The sequence below is a fragment of the Neofelis nebulosa genome, chromosome 7 (assembly GCF_028018385.1).
Source record: "Neofelis nebulosa isolate mNeoNeb1 chromosome 7, mNeoNeb1.pri, whole genome shotgun sequence".
Lineage (NCBI taxonomy): Eukaryota > Metazoa > Chordata > Mammalia > Carnivora > Felidae > Neofelis > Neofelis nebulosa.
This window is the reverse complement of record NC_080788.1, coordinates 23,919,394-23,938,755: the sequence shown is the minus strand read 5'-3', so window position 1 is coordinate 23,938,755 and position 19,362 is coordinate 23,919,394.

The window sequence follows — 19,362 nt, the reverse complement described above, 5'->3', positions numbered from 1 at the left end:
TTGTGGCTTCCTTCTTACACATTTTGAGAGCCTTTGGAAAATCCTCAGTTCTCCCCAAATCCTCTATAACCTCGTTAAACTATTCTTCCCTCTGATTTAGAATTACTGAGATTTAAAATGGACATTTTCCAAAAAACCCTGCAAGCTTTAGATGTGTGAGTTTATATGAATGTCAAGGACGTCACCAAAAAAGATAGTGTATGGGAAAACTTCCTCTTGGCCACTGTGTGAGCCACAGAAAGTTTACCAGAACATCTGATGCCATCATCACAGAAATTCAAACGTGAAATCAGAAATCAGAAAATTCATTGGATATCACTGTTTTCTTCACTTTAACATTTAAATATGCATTGAGTATAACATCTAGATAAAACCTGCACTGTCTGGGATACAAAACTGAGTTAACTTTTTTTTTAAATTTTGTCATAAAACTCCTCCCCACTTATTTTTTTTTTTAATTTTTTTTTCAACGTTTTTTATTTATTTTTGGGACAGAGAGAGACAGAGCATGAACGGGGGAGGGGCAGAGAGAGAGGGAGACACAGAATCGGAAACAGGCTCCAGGCTCCGAGCCATCAGCCCAGAGCCTGACGCGGGGCTCGAACTCACGGACTGCGAGATCGTGACCTGGCTGAAGTCGGACGCTTAACCGACTGCGCCACCCAGGCGCCCCTCCTCCCCACTTATTAATGCCTGAGAATTAGCACCATTCAAAATAAAGCTTCTACTACCTGGTCTCAACAGACAATTCACATTTTTTGTTTCAAATTTTTATTTAAATTCTAGTTAGTTAACATATACAGTAATATTGGCTTCAGGCATAGAATTTAGTGATTCATCACTGAAATATAACACCCAGTGCTCGTCACCCATTTAGCTTTCCCCCAACGTCCTTCCATCAACCGTGTTTGTTCTCTATAGTTAAGGTGTCTTATGGTTTGCTTCCCTCTCTCTTTTTTTTCTTCCCATATGGTCATCTGTTTTGTTTCTTAAATTCCATATATGAGTAAAACCATATTGTATTTGTCTTTCTCTGACTGACTTATTTCTCTTACCATAATACTCTCTAGCTCCATCCATGTTTTTGCAAAAGGCAAGATTTCATTTGTTTTGATGGGTAATATTCAGATATATCTATATCTGTATCTATATCTATATCTATATCTATATCTATATCTATATCTATATTTATCTATATATCTATCATTAGAGTAGATGACATTTGGGCTCTTTACATAGCTGGGCTATTGTTGATAATGCCTCTGTAAACATCAGGGTACATGTGCCCTTCAAATCAGTATTTTTGTATGCTTTTGGTAAATACCTAGTGCAGTTATGGGATCATAGGGTAGTCCTATTATGAAATTTTTGAGGAATCTCCATAACTGTTTTCCAGAGTGGTTGCAGGAGTTTCCATTCCACCAACAGTGCAAGGGGGTTCTCCTTTCTCTACATATTCGCCAACATCTGTTTTTGTTTTTTTTTCTTGTGTTGTTAATTTTAACCACTGGGAAAGTGTGAGGTGATATTGTAGTTTTGATTTTTATTTCCTTGGTGATCAGTGATGTGGAGCATCTTTTCATGTGTCTGTTGCCCATATGGATATCTTCTGTAGAAAAATGTCTATTCATGTTTTCTTACCATTAATTCAATTATTCATTTTTGGAGTGTAGCGTTCTGTAAGTTTATATATTTTGAATACTAACACTTTATCATATATGTCATTTGCAAATATATTCTCCAATTCCATAGGTTGCCTTTTAGTTTCCTTGATTATTTCTTTCACTGTGCAGAAGCTTTTTATTTTGATGAAGTCCTAGTAGTTTATTTTTGCTTTTATTTCCCATGCCTCAGGAGACATATATAGAAAGAAGTTGCCACAGTTGATGTCAAAAAGGTTACTGCTTCTGTTTTCCTCTCCTCTTTGCTGTTTCACATTTAGTTCTTTCATCCGTTTTGAATTTGTTTTTGTGTATGGCATAAGAAAGTTGTCCAGTTTCTTTCTTTTGAATGGTGCTGTCTTGTTTTCCCAACGCCATTTGTTGAAGAGATTGTCCTTTCCCATTCAATATTCTTTCCTGCCTTTTTGAAGAAAGTTGACCATATAGTTGTGAGTTTGTTTATCGATTTTCTATTTTGTTCCATTTTTTATACTTTATTTTTTAAGAGAGAGAGAGAGAGCAGGGGAGGGGCAGAGATAAAGAGAGAGAGAGAGAGAATCCCCAGCAAGCTCCATGGTGTCAGCGAGGAGTCCAATGTGGGGCTTAAACTCACAAACCATGAGATCATGAACTGAGCCAAAATCAAGAGTTAGACGCTTAACTGACTGAGCCACCCAGGCGACCCTCTATTTTGTTCCATTGATCAATATGTCTATTTTCTTTCCAGTACCATACTGTTTTGGTGGCTACATCTTTGTAACATAACTTGAAGTCTGGAATTGTGATGCCTCCAGCTTGTTTTGTTTTTTTCAAGATTGCTTTGGCTTTCAGGGTATTTTGTGGTTCCATACAAATTTTAGAATTATTTTTTTCTAAATCTGTGAAAAATGCTGGTGGTATTTGAATAGGAATTACATTAAGTGTGTAAATTGCCTTGAGTAATATAAACACTTAAAAAATGTTTGTTCTTCCAATCCATGAAAATGGCAGGTTTTTCAATTTCTTTGTGTCATCTTCAATTTTTTCCCATCAGTTTCATGATTTTCAGATTACAGGTCTTTAGCCTCTTTGCTTAGGTTTATTCCTTGGTATTTTATTGTTTTTGGTACAATTGTAAATGGAAATGACTCCATTATTTATCTTCCTGCTGCTTTGTTATTGATATATAGAAATGCTACATATTTCTGTACATTGATTTCATATCCTGAAAATATACTGAATTCCTTGATCATTTCTAGCAGTATTTGGGTGGAGTCTTTCAGGTTTTCTATATAGAGTATCATATCATCTGCAAATAGTGAAAGTTTAACTTTTTCCTTGCTGATTTGAATACATTTTCGTCTATTGTCTGATTACTGTGGCTAGGACATCCAGTACTATGTTAAATAACAGTGGCAAGAAAGGTTTGAAAGAATTCTGTCTTCATTTTCACGTGTTTCATTTCTTCATTTATTTCCTGGATCCCATTCATTGTTTAGTAGCATGTTGTTAAACCTCCATGTATGTGTGGTCTTTCCAATTTTTTCTTGTAGTTAACTTCTAGTTTCATAGTATAGTGGTCAGAAAAGATGCATGGTATAATTTCAATATTTTTCTATTTGCAGCCTAATGTGTGACCTAATATGTGATCTATTCTGGAGAATATCCTGTGTGTACTTTAATAGAATGTGTATTATTTTGGTTTATGATGAAATGATCTGAATATATCTGTTAAGTCCACCTTGTCCCATGTGTCATTTAAAGCCATTGTGTCTTAATGGATTTTCTGTTTAGATAATGTGTTCTATGATGTAACTGGGGTATTAAAGTCCCCTGCCATTATTGTATACTAAACATTTAATTCATTTTATTTGTTATTAATTGTTTCATATATGTGTTTCCATGTGGGCTGCACAAATATTTACAATTGTTATATCTTGTTGGATTATCCTTTTATTATGATACAATGTGTTTATTTGTCTCTTGTTACACTCTGTTTTTAAAGTCTAGATTTATCTAATATAGATGTTGGTAATCCAGTTTTCTTTTGATACTCATTTGTGTGATGATTTTTTTCTCCATCCCCTCACTTTCAATCTGCAGGTGACTTTAGGTCTAAAATGAGTCTCTTGTTGGCAGCATATAGATAGGTCTTGTTTTATTTTCTTTATTTTTTAATCCATTCAGACACCCTATGTCTTTGATTGGAGCATTGAGTCCATTTACATTCAAATTAATTACTGATAGATATGTATTTAGTACCATTTTATTACCTCTACTGTCATTGTTTTTGGAGATCTTATCTGACCCTTTTTTGTGTTTGTCACTTTTAATTTCTCCCTTCCACTTAGAGTCCCCTTTAATATTTCTTGAGGGGATGGTTTAGTGGTCACAAACTCCTTTAGTTTTTGTCTAGGAAAATCTATTTCTCCTTTTCTTTTGAATGATAGTCTTGTTGGATAAAGTATTCTTGGCTGCAGAATTTTCCCATTTGACACTTTGAATATATCATGCAGCTCCTTTCTAGCTTGCTAAGTTTCTGTGGAGAAATCTGCAGCTAGCCTTATGCATCTTCCCTTTTAAGTTAAGGAGTTATTTTGTCTTTTAAGATATTTTATTTATATTTTTTTGAATTTAAATTAAAGACAGTCTGTCTTGGTGTTGGCCTACTTTTGTTGGTTTTGATGGGAGTTTTCTGTACTTGCTGGATCTGGGTATCTATTTTCTTCCCCTGATTAAGGAAGTTTTCAGTTATTATTTCCTCGAATAAATTTTCTCTCTCTTCTTCTGGGATTCCTGTAAAATGAATGTTATTACACTTGTGGATTCATTGAGTTCCTTAAGGCTATTCTCTTGTTTTAAAATTCTTCTCTCTGTCTTTTGTTCAGATTCATTATTTTGTCTTCTAGGTAATTAATTAATTCCTGTTTTTTTCTGCCTGCTGTTCATTGCATCAAGCCTGTTTCCCATCTTTTTTATTGCATTTTACATATCTGGTTAATTCTTTTTAAATTATTTTATCTCTGTGGTAAGACTCTCACTTTTGACTTCTATTCTTTTCTCAAGCCCAGTCAGTACCCTTATGATTGTTGCTTTACCTTTTTACTTATTTATTTTTGAGAGAGAGAGAAAGAGAGAGAGAGAGAATGAGCAGAGGAAGGGCACAGAGAGAGAGAGAGAGGGAGAAAGAGAATCCCAATAAAGCTCTACACCATCAGCACAGATCCTGTAACAGTGCTAGAACTAACAAACAATGAGATCATGACCTCAGCCAAAATCAAGAATTGGACACTTAACTGACTGAGCCATGTAGCCATCCCAAGACTGTTGCTTTAAGTGCCCCATCAGGCATATTACGTTTCTGTTTTGCTTAGACCTCTGGCCTTGGCCTTATCTTGTTCTTTAATTAGGGATAAATTCTGTCTTGGCATTTTATCAAAGTCTGTACCATATTGTATGTGTTAGAAAAGCCAGTTATGTCTCCTGCTCCTGAAAGTAATGTCCTTATGAAGGGATCATATAGTTCCCAGGTCCTGGGGCTTCAGGCTATATCTCCAGTGTGTGGTAGGTTTGCTGTGTATGTGTTTTGGATCTTCTATCCTTCAGGCTAGTCATCTTGCAGAGGTTCTTGCCCACTGTGGGCAGTGTTTCATCCCTGGCCTGAATGTCTTGAGTTTTAATGAGTGTGCTCTGGTCCACTTGTGAAATGAGTCCTGACACCACTTCCACCAAAACTGTGGTGCTGCATATCTCTCTGGTTGAGAGATATAGTGTGGGCAGGAGTTTTTGCTGATCTTCTCAGAGGAGGGACCCATCTCTCTGGGACTGATGCAACCTTGATGCTCTGGAAGTCAAGTCAGAGTGCTGGGAGGCAGTGAGCCTTGGTGTAAGCTCATGAGGAAGCCAGTGTGTTGCCGCACTGCTTCTTGTAGGTGGGCTGTTTTTGCTGAGATGCATAGGAGGGATATGATGCTAGCCAGCTCATTTGTTCCCAGAGAGGCATCTCCATGAATGCTGTCTCTCAGGTACATGCTCTGATAAGAGTGAATAGTCACTCCACCGCACGCCCAAAACAGTGCCCCAGGCATTTTTCAGATCGCTGTTTCCAACCTATCTTCCCTTGGTCTGTCTGCCTGCCTTCTCCCCAGGAAGAGTGCAGTGTCTGGCTCTATCCCAGCCAAGCCCACTTACCTTGAAAACTCCAGGCTTTAATTCCCACTGGTAACAAGAATTCTCAATATTCAGCCCCTCTCATTTCCAAACCAATGGCTTTGGGGAAACATTTTCCTATGTGCTCCTCTCTCTCTAGACCTTCTCTGTGACCATATCTCCCTCTCTTCCACAGCACCTGTGATCTATTCCTCCCCTAAACTATGTCTCTGCACTTCTTACCTTTGTTGATGTTGCCTCTTGTCTCCTTTAGTTGTGGAATTTGTTCTGTCATTCTTTAGGTCAATTTCTAGGGTTTAGGATGATTTGATAGTTGTTTAGTTGTGTTCATGGGATGAGGCCAGCTGAGGGTCCTCTTACTCCACCACCAACTTTCAAAGTCTCTTTCAACTGGTTCCTAATGAACAAAGGATGACCAAAGATGAAATGGACCTAGGTTGTTCAAATAAAGGAAGAATAACTCTTATTTTATTGAACAATTGATGAGTTTGACAAATATTCTTCACTTGGTGAAAACTTAGTCAGGCTCCTGAAATTTCTAATAGGCTATATGTGTATTTCTTTATAAATCCTTAGTAAGAAACATGTAAAGTCAATTTGACAAGCATTCCTAATTGAACATGTTTGATCACCCTTGACACACACACACACACACACACACACACACACACACACACAATTTTCTCATCCTTTGCCATTTGCCAGGTGACTGACAGATGGTAACTGATAAACCTGGCTTGGATTCCCTGTTAGGTCATTTAACCCAGATATCCCCTTACCCTTGCTCTTACCTACTATAAATTTTCTAAGCCTTGACTGCCACTAGGCTCCTTGGCTATAAATTCCTACTTACTCATGCTGTATATAGGTTTTAACAAGATTCTTTACTGAAGTCCTTGTTTCTTTATTACAATATTCCTGAACAAATATGCTTTCACTGCTTTAACTGATGTCCAGCTGTGAGTTCTTTCACCTTATATTCAATCATCCAAGTAAATTTCAACCAGCCAAGTAAATTTCTTTCTTACCTATGGATTCAGAGGCATGGGAAGCTTAATGTGACCATGTAGCAGTTTTAAATTCCATTTAGGGGAATAATTATTTTGTATCTTATTGGAAGCATATTTTACTCTGGAACTAAGAATTCTTTGTCAGAAGAGTATAATATTATAGAAACAGGAAGCAAAACTGTTGGTAGTAGGCACTACTGGTAATAGTGAGTGGTGCCTTTTCTCATTTCCATCCATCAATTCCTGAACCCATGAATCCTAACTATTAGAGAAACAATACCATATACTAAATGCTGATTAAGGGCATATACAGCCTCGTGGAAAACTGCCACAGTGCTGCAACATATTGCCACCTGGCTGGCATTTTACCTGAGTCTTCAAATGTCCTCACATCATTCTATGAAGCCATCTGCTTCAGGATGCCAGGTAAGACTACGAATTCTATGAGCATGGTCCCATTGACAAATTTCTTCTGTTGTGAAGAAAGTTCCTTTATCTGAAGTTTAGTGAAATATTCTGACAGTGGTTTAGGCATCCTTAAACTCCATGAATGATAGTTATGGCAGTAGCATTGCATGGAAGCAGGACAAATCCATATCAAATTTAAGAATCTATTCTAGTTAAGACAAAAGACAGTCCCTTCCATTTTAAAAGGAATCCACTACAGTTAATTTGCTACCCAGTAGCTAGATGGACATCCTGTGGAATGTTGCCATATAAGGGACTCAGTGTTACTGTCAGCTGCTGTTAGATTAGGCACACAGCCTTCATGAGTGAAATTCATTGTTGATGACCTATGTATAACATCCATCTCTGCCACCATGGCTACTTTGTTCATAAGTCCATTGGGTTATAATAGGAGTGACTGTGAAAGGAAGATGACTGGTATCCACAGCATTTATGATTTAACTATTAAAGCCCCCCTCTACTAAGGTCACCCTTTTGTTGGCATTCACATGAGATGCAAATATCTTCAAATTTTGGCCTACTGAGAGGGGGTTGCCCACATACTTTTTCCAATATTTTATTGTCACCAATTTTTCAATCGTGTTACCTTCAAGTCCCTTACTGTAACCAAAATATTGGCCACAGCGAATTAAACAATACATAATCCCACATCTAGCCATTTATCCTTCTAAACTAAGTTAACAGCCAGGTGCACTGTCAAAAATACAAAAACTTTTTAGTTAAATTTTGTCCACTTGATAATTTTTGCTTTTGTTGCCTTTGTTTTGCCATCAAAAAAAAAGTCATTAAGACTGATGTGTATGTCTTTTCTTTTTCTAGGAGTTTTGTATTTTCAGGTCTTTCATTTAAATCTTTAGTCAGTCTTGAGATGACTTTTGTGTATGGTGTAACATAGTGGTCCAGTTTCATTCTTTTCCATGTGGTCTTACAATTTTTCCAACAACACTTATTGAAGAAACCTCCTTTTCACATTGTATATTTTTGTTTCCTTTATCATCAATTAACAACATATGGATGCTTATTACTGTTCTCTCTTTTCTGTTCCATTGATTTTTGTGTCTGTTTTTATGCAAATACCATCAAATTTTGACAATTATAACTTTACAATATAGTTTAAAATCAGAAAGTGTGACACTGACAACTTATTCTTTCTCAACTGTTTTGAATATTTGGGGTCTTCTTTGCTCCCTTACAAAATATAGTATTATTTTTCTACTTCTGTGAAAAATGCTATTGAAATTTTGAATGGGATTGTACTGAATCCGTAGATAGCTTTGGGTAATACAGATATTTTAACAGTAAAAATTCTTCTAGTACATGATGAGCACATTAGGTCTTTCCATTTATTTGTGTCTTATTAAGATCTGTACATCAATGTCTTACAGTTTTTATTGTACAGGTTTTTAACCTCTGGTTAAATTTATTTCAGGATATTTTATTCTTTCTGATGAAATTGTAAATGAGATTATTTTCTTATTTCCTTTTTCTGATTGGTCATTATTACTGTACAGAAACACAACTGATTTTTGTATCTTGATTTCATTTACTGCAACTTTACCAAATTTGTTTAGTAGTTTTAAGTGTCTTTTGGTGGAGACTTTAGGGTTTTCTGTACATAAAATTATGTATCTGTATATAGTGACAGTTTTACTTTTACCTTCATATTTGAATGGCTTTTATTTCTTTTTTCTGCTTAATTATTCTGGCTAAGATTTCAAATATTATGTTGAACAAAAATGTAAGAGTGGGAACCCAAGTCTTGTTCCTTATTTTAGAGAAAAAATTCAGTTTTCACAATTTAGTATAATGTTTGCTGTGGGCTTGTGATATATTGCCTCTGTTATGTTGAGATAGATTTCCTCCATACCCACTTTCTTGAGAGTTTTTTTTAATTATACATAGATGTTAAATTTTATCAATGTTTATGCATATAATGAGGAAATCCTATATTTTTATATTTTACTTAGTTAATGTGGTATATCACATCAATTCATTTGTATGTGTTGAAACATGCTTGCATCTCTGGAATGAATCCCACTTGACATGGGTCAGTAGTTTTATGTATCAATCCCTTTCTTCAATGGTTCATAAAATTCTTAATCAGTCCAGAGGCATAGGCTGAAAATTATTTAAATATTATCACCATAAAGTATTCTTGTCTGTAGCTAATTGCAAATAAGAACCAATGAGTGAGAAATGGCTTTAAAAGGCTATGGTTAAATTTCTGAGGATCATTCACTTGATAAGGAAAATGAGTTATTTCTGTGACACACAACATTTAAACATAATAACTTGACAATGAAGTTATTAAACTTCTGTAAACGTCACACAATTTGTGGAATAAATGAATTAGTAACATATACCCATACACATATAACCTAAGTTTTATATCTTATTTGATAATGCTTCTCCCAAAGTTTAAATAATCAAATAAGCCTGAAAAAAATAGTGTCATTAGTTTACAAGAAGAGGAAAATACTTTTCTAGGGGCTCCATGATAGTCTAAAATTTAATTTAGATTTTTTAACTAATTTAAGGTCAGATTACTCCAAGTATAACTTTATTTTGGGAAGCTGTCCTCATGTCAAGAGATTTGATGACTTGTCTAAATAGGATCACAAAAAAATGTGAAACTTTATTTGGGTATACATTTAACCAAAGAAAATTAAGAGATTTCAAAGAACATGCTACTAAATAATGAATGGGTCAGACAAGAAATCAAACAAGAAATAAAAAATACATGGAGACAAATTAAAATGAATTAAAATTGGTCCAAAATTATTTGAGTGCAGCAAAAGCATTTCTAAGAGAGAATATTATAGCAATACAGGCCTGCTTCAAGAAACAAGAAAAATCTCAACAGGTGGAATTTAAGAAATGAAACAAATGAGCAAAGGACAAAAAAAAAGAGGGAGAGGAAAACCAAAAACAGACTCTTAACTATAGAAAACAAACTGGTGGTTATCAGAGGGGAGGTGGGCAGGGTATGGGTGAAACAGGTGTTGGAGATGAAGGATTGCATTGTCCTAATGAGCCCTGATTGATATATATAACTTTTGAATCAGTATATTGTACATCTGAAACTAATATAATGTATGTTAATCGTACTAGAATTAAAATTAAATAAAGTTCATTGTAAAAAAGATTTCAAAGGTAAATACAGAAAGTTTAACAGTTCTGAAATTTTCATTCTTCTATTATTGAAAAGACTCAGTTTTCCGATTGAAAACATGATAAAGACAACATGAAGCACAGGAAACTATTACTTTTTCATTAATTTTTAAATTTAAATTCCTGTTAGTTAACATACAGTGTAATATTAGCTATAGTAGTATAATTTTGTCATTCATCACTTGCATAGAATACACAGTGCTCATCACAAGTGCCCTCCTTAATATTCATCAAGCATGTAATTCATCTTCATGCCCACCTCACCTCCAACAGTCCTCAGTTTGTTCTCTATAGTTAAGAGTCCATTTTATAGTTTGCCTGTCTCATTTCCCCCCATATTCATCTGTTTTGTTTCTTAAGTTCCATTTATGAGTGAATTCATGTAGCATTTGTCTTTCTCTGACTTATTTCACTTATCATGATACACTCTAGCTCCATCCATATCATTGCAAATAGCAGGATTGTAGTCTTTTTAAGGATTAGTAATATTCCATTGTGTGTGTATATATAATATATATATTGTATAAAATATAAATATATTTTATATTTATAGTATACAAAATATATTTTATGCATAATTATATAAATATAATATATACTATATAATATATAGTATATTATATATATACTATATAATATATAGTATACAAATATATATAATAATTCATTATCCCAGTAATATTCCATATACATATATGGACTATATAATCAATAATATATTATCTATCTTTCTAATATATATATATATATATATATATATATATATATAATCAACAATAGCCAAACTATGGAATGAGTCCAAATGTCCATGGACATTTCTCCTCAATTTGACTCATTTGGACTCATTCCATAGTTTGGCTATTATTGATAATGCTGTTATAATCATTGGGGTGTATGTGTCCTTTCAAATCAGTATTTTTTTTTAATTTTTTTTCAACGTTTTTTATTTATTTTTGGGACAGAGAGAGACAGAGCATGAACGGGGGAGGGGCAGAGAGAGAGGGAGACACAGAATCGGAACCAGGCTCCAGGCTCCGAGCCATCAGCCCAGAGCCTGACGCAGGGCTCGAACTCACGGACTGCGAGATCGTGACCTGGCTGAAGTTGGACGCTTAACCGACTGCGCCACCCAGGCGCCCCACAAATCAGTATTTTTGCATACTGTGGGTGAATACCTAACGGTACAATTACTGAATCATACTGTCTTGATCACTACAGTGATATAATATAACTTGAAAGCTATAATTGGGATGCCTCCAGTTTTGCTCTTTGTTTTCAAGATTGCTTTGGATATTTGGGGTCTTTTGTGGGTCCATAAAAAATTTCAGGATTGTCCTAGCTCTCTGAAAAGTGCTGGTGGTATTTTTTTAAATATTTATTTAGTTTTGAGAGAGAAAGAGCACATGAATAAGAGAAGAGAAGAGACAGGGAGACAGAGGATCCAAAGCAGGCTCCATACTGTCAGTGCAGAGACCAGTGTAGGACTCTAACCCATGAACTATGAGATTCTGACCTGAGCCGAAATCAAGAGTCAGGTGCTTAACTACCCAACCCATCCAGGTGCCTGTGCTGGTGGCATTTTGATAGGGATTGAATTAAATGTGTAGATCGCTTTGGGTAGTATATACATTTTAACAATAGTTATTATTCCAATCCATGAGCATGGAATGTTTTTTTTTTCCATTTCTTTGTGTCACCTGCAATTTCTTTCATAAATACTATATAGTTTTCAGAGTACAGATCTTTTACATCTTTGGTTAGGTTTCTTAGTAGTTATCTTATGTTTTTTGGTGCAATTATAAGTGGGATTGATTCCTTGATTTCACTTTCTGCTCCTTAATTAATTTGTGTATAGAAATGCTATGGATTTCTATACATTGATTTTGCATCCTGCTGATATACTGAATTCATGTATCAGTTCTACATTTTTTTGTGGTTTCTTTTGTGTTTTCTACATAGAGTCTCAAGTTGTCTGTGAACAGTGAAAGTTTGACTTCTTCCTTGCCAATTTGGATGCCTCTTATTTCTTTTTGTTTTATAAGTGCTGAGACTAGGTCTTCCAGTAATGTGTTAAATAACAATGGTAAGGGTGGAAGTACTTGTCTTGTTCCTGACCACAGAGGAAAATTCTGTTTTCCCCCATTAAGGATCATACTAGCTGTAGGTGTTTCATATACGGGCTTTATGATGTTGAGGTAGGTTCACTTTATCCCTACTTTTTTATGATTTTTATCCTGAATGTATGCTATAATTTGTCAAATGAGTTCTCTGTATCTACTGACAGGATCATATATTTTTTTTATTTCTTTATTAAGGTGGTATATTTATGAATACTGAACCACCCTTGCAGCCCAGGAGTAAGTCCCATTTGGTAATGAGGAATGAGTCTTTTAATATACTGTTGGATATGATTTGCTAGTGCTCAACAAAAGTTGAGAGTTTTTGCATCTAATTTCCTCAGCAATATTGACTTGTAATTCTCTTTTTTTTTTTTTTATTTTTTTTTTAAATTTTTTTTTTCAACGTTTTTTATTTATTTTTGGGACAGAGAGAGACAGAGCATGAACGGGGGAGGGGCAGAGAGAGAGGGAGACACAGAATCGGAAACAGGCTCCAGGCTCCGAGCCATCAGCCCAGAGCCCGACGCGGGGCTCGAACTCACGGACCGCGAGATCGTGACCTGGCTGAAGTCGGACGCTTAACCGACTGCGCCACCCAGGCGCCCCTGTAATTCTCTTTTTTAGTGGGCTCTATGTCTAGTTTTGGAGTCAAGTTAATGTTGGCTTCCTACAAAGAGTTCGTAAATGTTCCTTCCATTACTATTTTTTGGAATATTTTGAGAAGAATAATTATTAACCTTTTAAATGTTTGATATAATTCCCCTAGGAAGCCATCAGGCTATGGACTTTGGTTTGTTGAGAGATTTTTTATTACTGATACAGTTTTTTTTTTTTTTTTGCTGTTTATCAGTCTGTTCAAGTTTTCTATTTCTTCCTGTTTCAGTTTTTGTAGTCTATTTGTTTCTAGCAATTTATCCATTTTTTCCAGATTGCCCAATTTGCTGCATATAATTTTTCATAATATTCTCTTATAATCATTTGCATTTATGTGGTGTTGGTGATTTCTCTCCCTCACTTGTGATTTTATTTATTTAATTCCTTCCTCTTTTCTTTTTGATAAATATGAGTCAGTGTTTATCAATTTTATTAATTCCTTCAAAGAACCATCTCCTTGTTTCATTGATCTATTCTACACTTGTTTTTATGTATCATTTATTTCTGCTCTAATCTTTATTATTTCCCTTGTTCTTCTAGCTTAAAGATTCATTTGTTGTCCTTTTTTTAGCTCCTTTAGATGTAAAGTTAGGTTTTGTATTTGAGATTTTTTTTGCTTCTGAAGATAAGCCTGTATTGGTATATAATTCCCTCTTCTGACTGCTTTTGCTGCATTGCAAAGGTTTTGGACCATAATGTTTTAATCATCTTTTGTTTTCACCTATTTTTCTTCTTCTTTTATTTCCTGGTTAACCCATTGATTCCTTAGTAGGATGTTCTTTAACCTTCATGTATTTGAGGGCTTTCCAAAGTTTTTTCTTGTGGTTAGCTTCAAGTATCATAATGTTGTATTTGGAAAATATGCATGGTACAATTTCAATCTTTTTGTACTTGATGAGGGTTGATTTTTGACCTAGTATGTGATCCATTGTGAAGAATGTCTCAATGTGCACTTGAGAATAATATGTATTCTGCTGCTTTATGATGAAATATTCTGCCTATATCTAAGTCCTTCAGATCCAGTGTGTCCTTCAAAGCCATTGTTTCCTTGTTGATTTTCTCTTTAGATAATGTGTCCATTGCTGTGAGATGTTAAAGTCTCCTACTATTATTACATTATTATCAATGAGTTTCTGTATATTTGTTACTATTGTTTTATATTTGGGTATTTCATGTTGGGGGTATAAATATTTACAATTGTTATATCTTCTTATTAGATTTACCCTTCTGTTATGATATAGTTCCCTTCTTCATCTCCTGTTATTTTCTTTGGTTTAATATCTATTTTTTCTTATATAATTATGGCTACTTTGGCTTTCTTTTGGCATCCATGAGTGTGATTGATGGTTTTCCATCCCCTCATTCCCTCATTATGCTGGTGTCTTTAGGTCGAAAATGAGCCTCTTGTAGGCAGCATATAGATGATTTTTTTCTCCATTCTGATACCCTGTGTCTTTTAATTGGAGCATTTAGCCCATTTACATTGACAGTGAGTATTGACAGATATGAATTTGTGTCATAGTGTTACCTTTTAAGTTGGCATTTCTGTTGTTGTTGTCTGTTCCTGTCCAGTCTTTGTTGCTTTTGGTATTTCTTTCCCACTCAGAGTTGCCTTTAATGTTACTTGCAGGGCTGGTTTAGTGGTCATGAACGCCTTTTGTTTTTGTTTGTTAGGAAATTCTTTGTCTCTTCTTCTATTCTGAATGACAATTTTACTAGATTATTTTTGGATGCATATTTTTCCCCTTCAGCATGTGGAGTATATCATGTCACTCCCTTCTGCCTTGTTAAATTTCTGTGGAGAGATCTGCTGCTAATCTAATTGTCTTCCCTTGTACATTAGGGATTTCTTTTTATCTTGTTGCTTTTAGGATTTTTTCTTTATGTCTATATTTTTTAAATTTTAACTATGCTATGTCTTGGTGTTGGCCTGCTTTTGTTGATTGTGATGGGAGTTTTCTGTGGCTCCTGGATTTGGATGCCTGTTTCCTTCCCCATATTATGGAATTTTTCAGCTATAATTGCTCAAGTAAACCTTCTGCCCCCGTTTTTCCCTCTCATCTTTTTTCTGGGAATCCTATGACATAAATGTTATGCTTTACAAAGTTACTAAGTTCTCTAAATCTACCTTTGTGATCCAATATTTCTTTTCTCTCTTCTTTCCAGCTTCATTATTTTCCATAATTTTATCTTCTGTATAACTTATTCATATCTCTGAGTCTTCTATCCTTGTGGTCATTACATCCAGTCAGTTTTTGTCTCTCAGTTATAGCTTTTTTTTTTAAATTTCAGCCTAACTAGTTTTAGGTCTTTTATCTCTGTGTTAAGGGACTCCTGGTGTCTTCTATACTTTTGCCAAGCCCAGCTAGTATCCTTATGATTGTTGTTTTAAATTTTGGATTAATCTTTTTTTTTTCTTTCTTTTAGAATGAATTCCTTTGTCTTGGCTTTTTTCTAGGTCTATTTCTTCTCTGTTAAGAAAGCTTGTTATGTTACCTGTTTCTGAGAGTAATGGCTTTATAAAAAGATATATACGGTGTCCAAGGCCTAGTGCTTCAGCAACTATTTCTGGTGTATGCTGTCTGCACTCTGCTCCTATGTTTTGGCTGATCTTTCTCTCAGGTCAGTCCTCTGAAGAGTTTTTCCTTGCCTGCAGTGAGGAGTTTTTCGACCATGACCAGAGTGTGGCAAGTTTTAGTAGATGTGCTCTGGTCTGCCTGCTAAGAGACCTGATGCTATTTCCACTAGAGCTTAAGGTTTGCAGAACTGTATGGTCAGTAGACGTGGTGCATGCTGCAGGGTGGGGTGTGATGATCTTTTAGGGAAGGGGCCCATTATATTGTTTGTAGGCACAATTGTCCTAGAAAAGCAGCACCAACAGAGCACAGGGGTGTAGGGCTTGATGTAAGGGGTTTAGACCACCAGTGTTGGTGCTGCGCTGCTTACTGAAATTAGTTTATGCTGAGGGGCAGAGCAGAGAAATAGTGTCCACTGGCTTCTTTGTCCCTGTAGAGCCAATGCTACCTCAGATATACTCCAGGAAGGGGGAACCTTCTCTTCCAGTGTGTCCCAGGGATCCTCTGATTATGCCATATGCCCCCCTGGGTTATCTGTCTGCTTTCTCCACATTAACACTGCAGTGCCTGCTGGGTCCACACCTGCCACACCACAGACCTCTAAAACTCCAGTCTTTGAGCCCCATGGTTTTAAAAACACATAAAATTCACCCCCTCTTGTTTTCTTAGTCAATGGATTTAGGGAAGTGTTTTTATTGTGTATGTCTTGTACACTCACTCTCTCTCACCTTTCTCCCTCTGATCCCTGGCATCCACGATCCATTTATCCCCCAAATCACATCTCTGCACCTCCTACCTTCCATCATGTTGCCTCTTCTCTCCTTCTAGTTGTGCACATTTTTCTTTCAGTTCTTATATTGAATTCTTGGGTATTGAGAATGATTTGATGTTTATCTATATGAGTTCTAGGGACCAGGCAAGTGTAGGGTCCTTCACTTACTCTGCTATCTTAGCTCCTCCCCAAACCAGGACATTATTGTAACTCATAAAATCTTAGTTTCCTGGAAGAATACATAGTACATACATAAAAACTTTTTAAAAAATCTTATTAAGTGCAAATCAATAATCTACAAATACTCTGTTTATATAGCAGAGGAGAGAACCAAATTCTAATTTTTCAACAGTGTACTACTAATTTTGAAGCTACTTAAAAATATAAATGATTATATCCTGATATGTGCCAAATTTAACCACACATGGTAAGCTTCCTTTTAAATATTTCTTTAGCAGGCAGTTCAAGACAGTGACATAGAAAGATCTTGAACTCAACTCCTTCCATGTACACATGAAATCTACTTCTACATATAGAAACCTCCCTCTGGAAAATAAAAACCTGAAAACTAGCTAAACAGATATTTCACATCTGTAACAAAAAAAGGCCAGATTGAGGTGGTTAGGTGAGAATGAGGCACAGTATTGACATTAACCCCCAACACAGTGTGGCAATCCACAATCCAGAGGGAACTCACAAACCCGTGGTTTCTCCCTTAGGAGCAAAAAGTTTGTACCTCACATAAGTCACCTTAACTTTTAAGACCTACACCTGAGACATAAGTCCCTAAGATATCTCATTGAAAACCAATTGGCTTACATCCATGAGACCAAAGGGGCTATAACAAACTGAGAATGACTGTTAAATAGCTCATGTGCATACTCAGGGCTCAGTGCAGAAGAAACTGTTTGAAAGTATACAGAAAATATGTGAAATAGATTCATTTGTTAATCTTAAAGTATTGATCAGAAAGTCAGAGACCTGTTGGCATACTCTTCACGGATGGAGGCACTTATATGTGCCATTTTTGTGATCTCAACTTTAGATGTTTGGTGCCATTTTAAAATTATACACTTTTATTTTAAATCTCAGCAGGGACTATCTTTCTGCTCTCACACTGAATTGCTATAGTTGGCAGGTGCCATCTTTTTTGTTTGTTTGTTATCCTCAGCAGGTGCCATAGCATCCATATCTCCCATAGGGGAGCTTGTAAACATGTATGATGCACCAGGTTTAATGTCTGATAACCTAGTATGGTCTAGCATGTCGTATGTTTCAATCCCACATAATTGTGTATATTTGCATACTTTATTTATTTCTTTTTATTTTCTCAGTCCCTAAATACTAACTTTTATTTTTTTTAATTTTTTTAATTTTTTCAATATATGAAATTTGTCAAATTGGTTTCCATACAACACCCAGTGATCATCCCAAAAGATGCCCTCCTCAATACCCACACCCACCCTCCCCTCCTCCCACCCCCATCAACCCTCAGTTCTAGTTTTTAAGAGTCTCTTATGCATTGGCTCTCTCCCTCTCTAATCTCTTTTTTTTTCCTTCCCCTCCCCCATGGGTTTCTGTTAAGTTTCTCAAGATCCACATAAGAGTGAAACCATATGGTATCTGTCTTTCTCTGTATGGCTTATTTCACTTAGCATCACACGCTCCAGTTCCATCCACGTTGCTACAAAGGGCCATATTTCATTCTTTCTCATTGCCACGTAGTACTCCATTGTGTATATAAACCACAATTTCTTTATCCATTCATCAGTTGATGGACATTTAGGCTCTTTCCATAATTTGGCTATTGTTGAAAGTGCTGCTATAAACATTGGGGTACAAGTGCCCTTATGCATCAGTACTCCTGTATCCCTTGGATAAATTCCTGGCAGTTCTACTGCTGGGTCATAGGGTAGGTCTCTTTTTAATTTTTTGAGGGACCTCCTCCACACTGTTTTCCAGAGTGGCTGCACCAATTTCCATTCCCACCAACAGTGCAAGAGGGTTCCTGTTTCTCCACATCTTCTCCAGCATCTATAGTCTCCTGATGTTTATTTTGGCCACTCTGACTGGCGTGAGGTGATATCTGAGTGTGGTTTTGATTTGTATTTCCCTGATGAGGGGCGACGTTTGCCTGCTGGCCATCTGAATGTCTTCTATACAGAAGTGTCTATTCATGTTTTCTGCCCATTTCTTCACTGGATTATTTGTTTTTCGGGTGTGCAGTTTGGTGAGTTCTTTACAGGTTTTGGATACTAGCCCTTTGTCTGATATGTCATTTGCAAATACCTTTTCCCATTCTGTTGTTTGCCTTTTAGTTTTGTTGATTGTTTCCTTTGCTGTGCAGAAGCTTTTTATCTTCATGACGTCTCAATAGTTCATTTTTGTTTTTAATTCCCTTGCCTTTGGGGATGTATTAAGTAAGAAATTGCTACGGCTGAGGTCAGAGAGGTCTTTTCCCGCTTTCTCCTCTAGTGTTTTGATGGTTTCCTGTCTCACATTCAGGCCCTTTATCCATTTTGAGTTTATTTTTGTGAATGGTGTGAGAAAGTGTTCTAGTTTCAATCTTCTGCATGTTGCTGTCCAGTTCTCCCAGCACCATTTGTTAAAGAGACTGTCTTTTTTCCATTAGATATTCTTTCCTGCTTTGTCAAAGATAAGTTGGCCATACGTTTGTGGGTCTAGTTCTGGGGTTTCTATTCTATTCCATTGGTCTATGTCTGTTTTGTGCCAATACCATGCTGTCTTGATGATTACAACTTTGTAGTAGAGGCTAAAGTC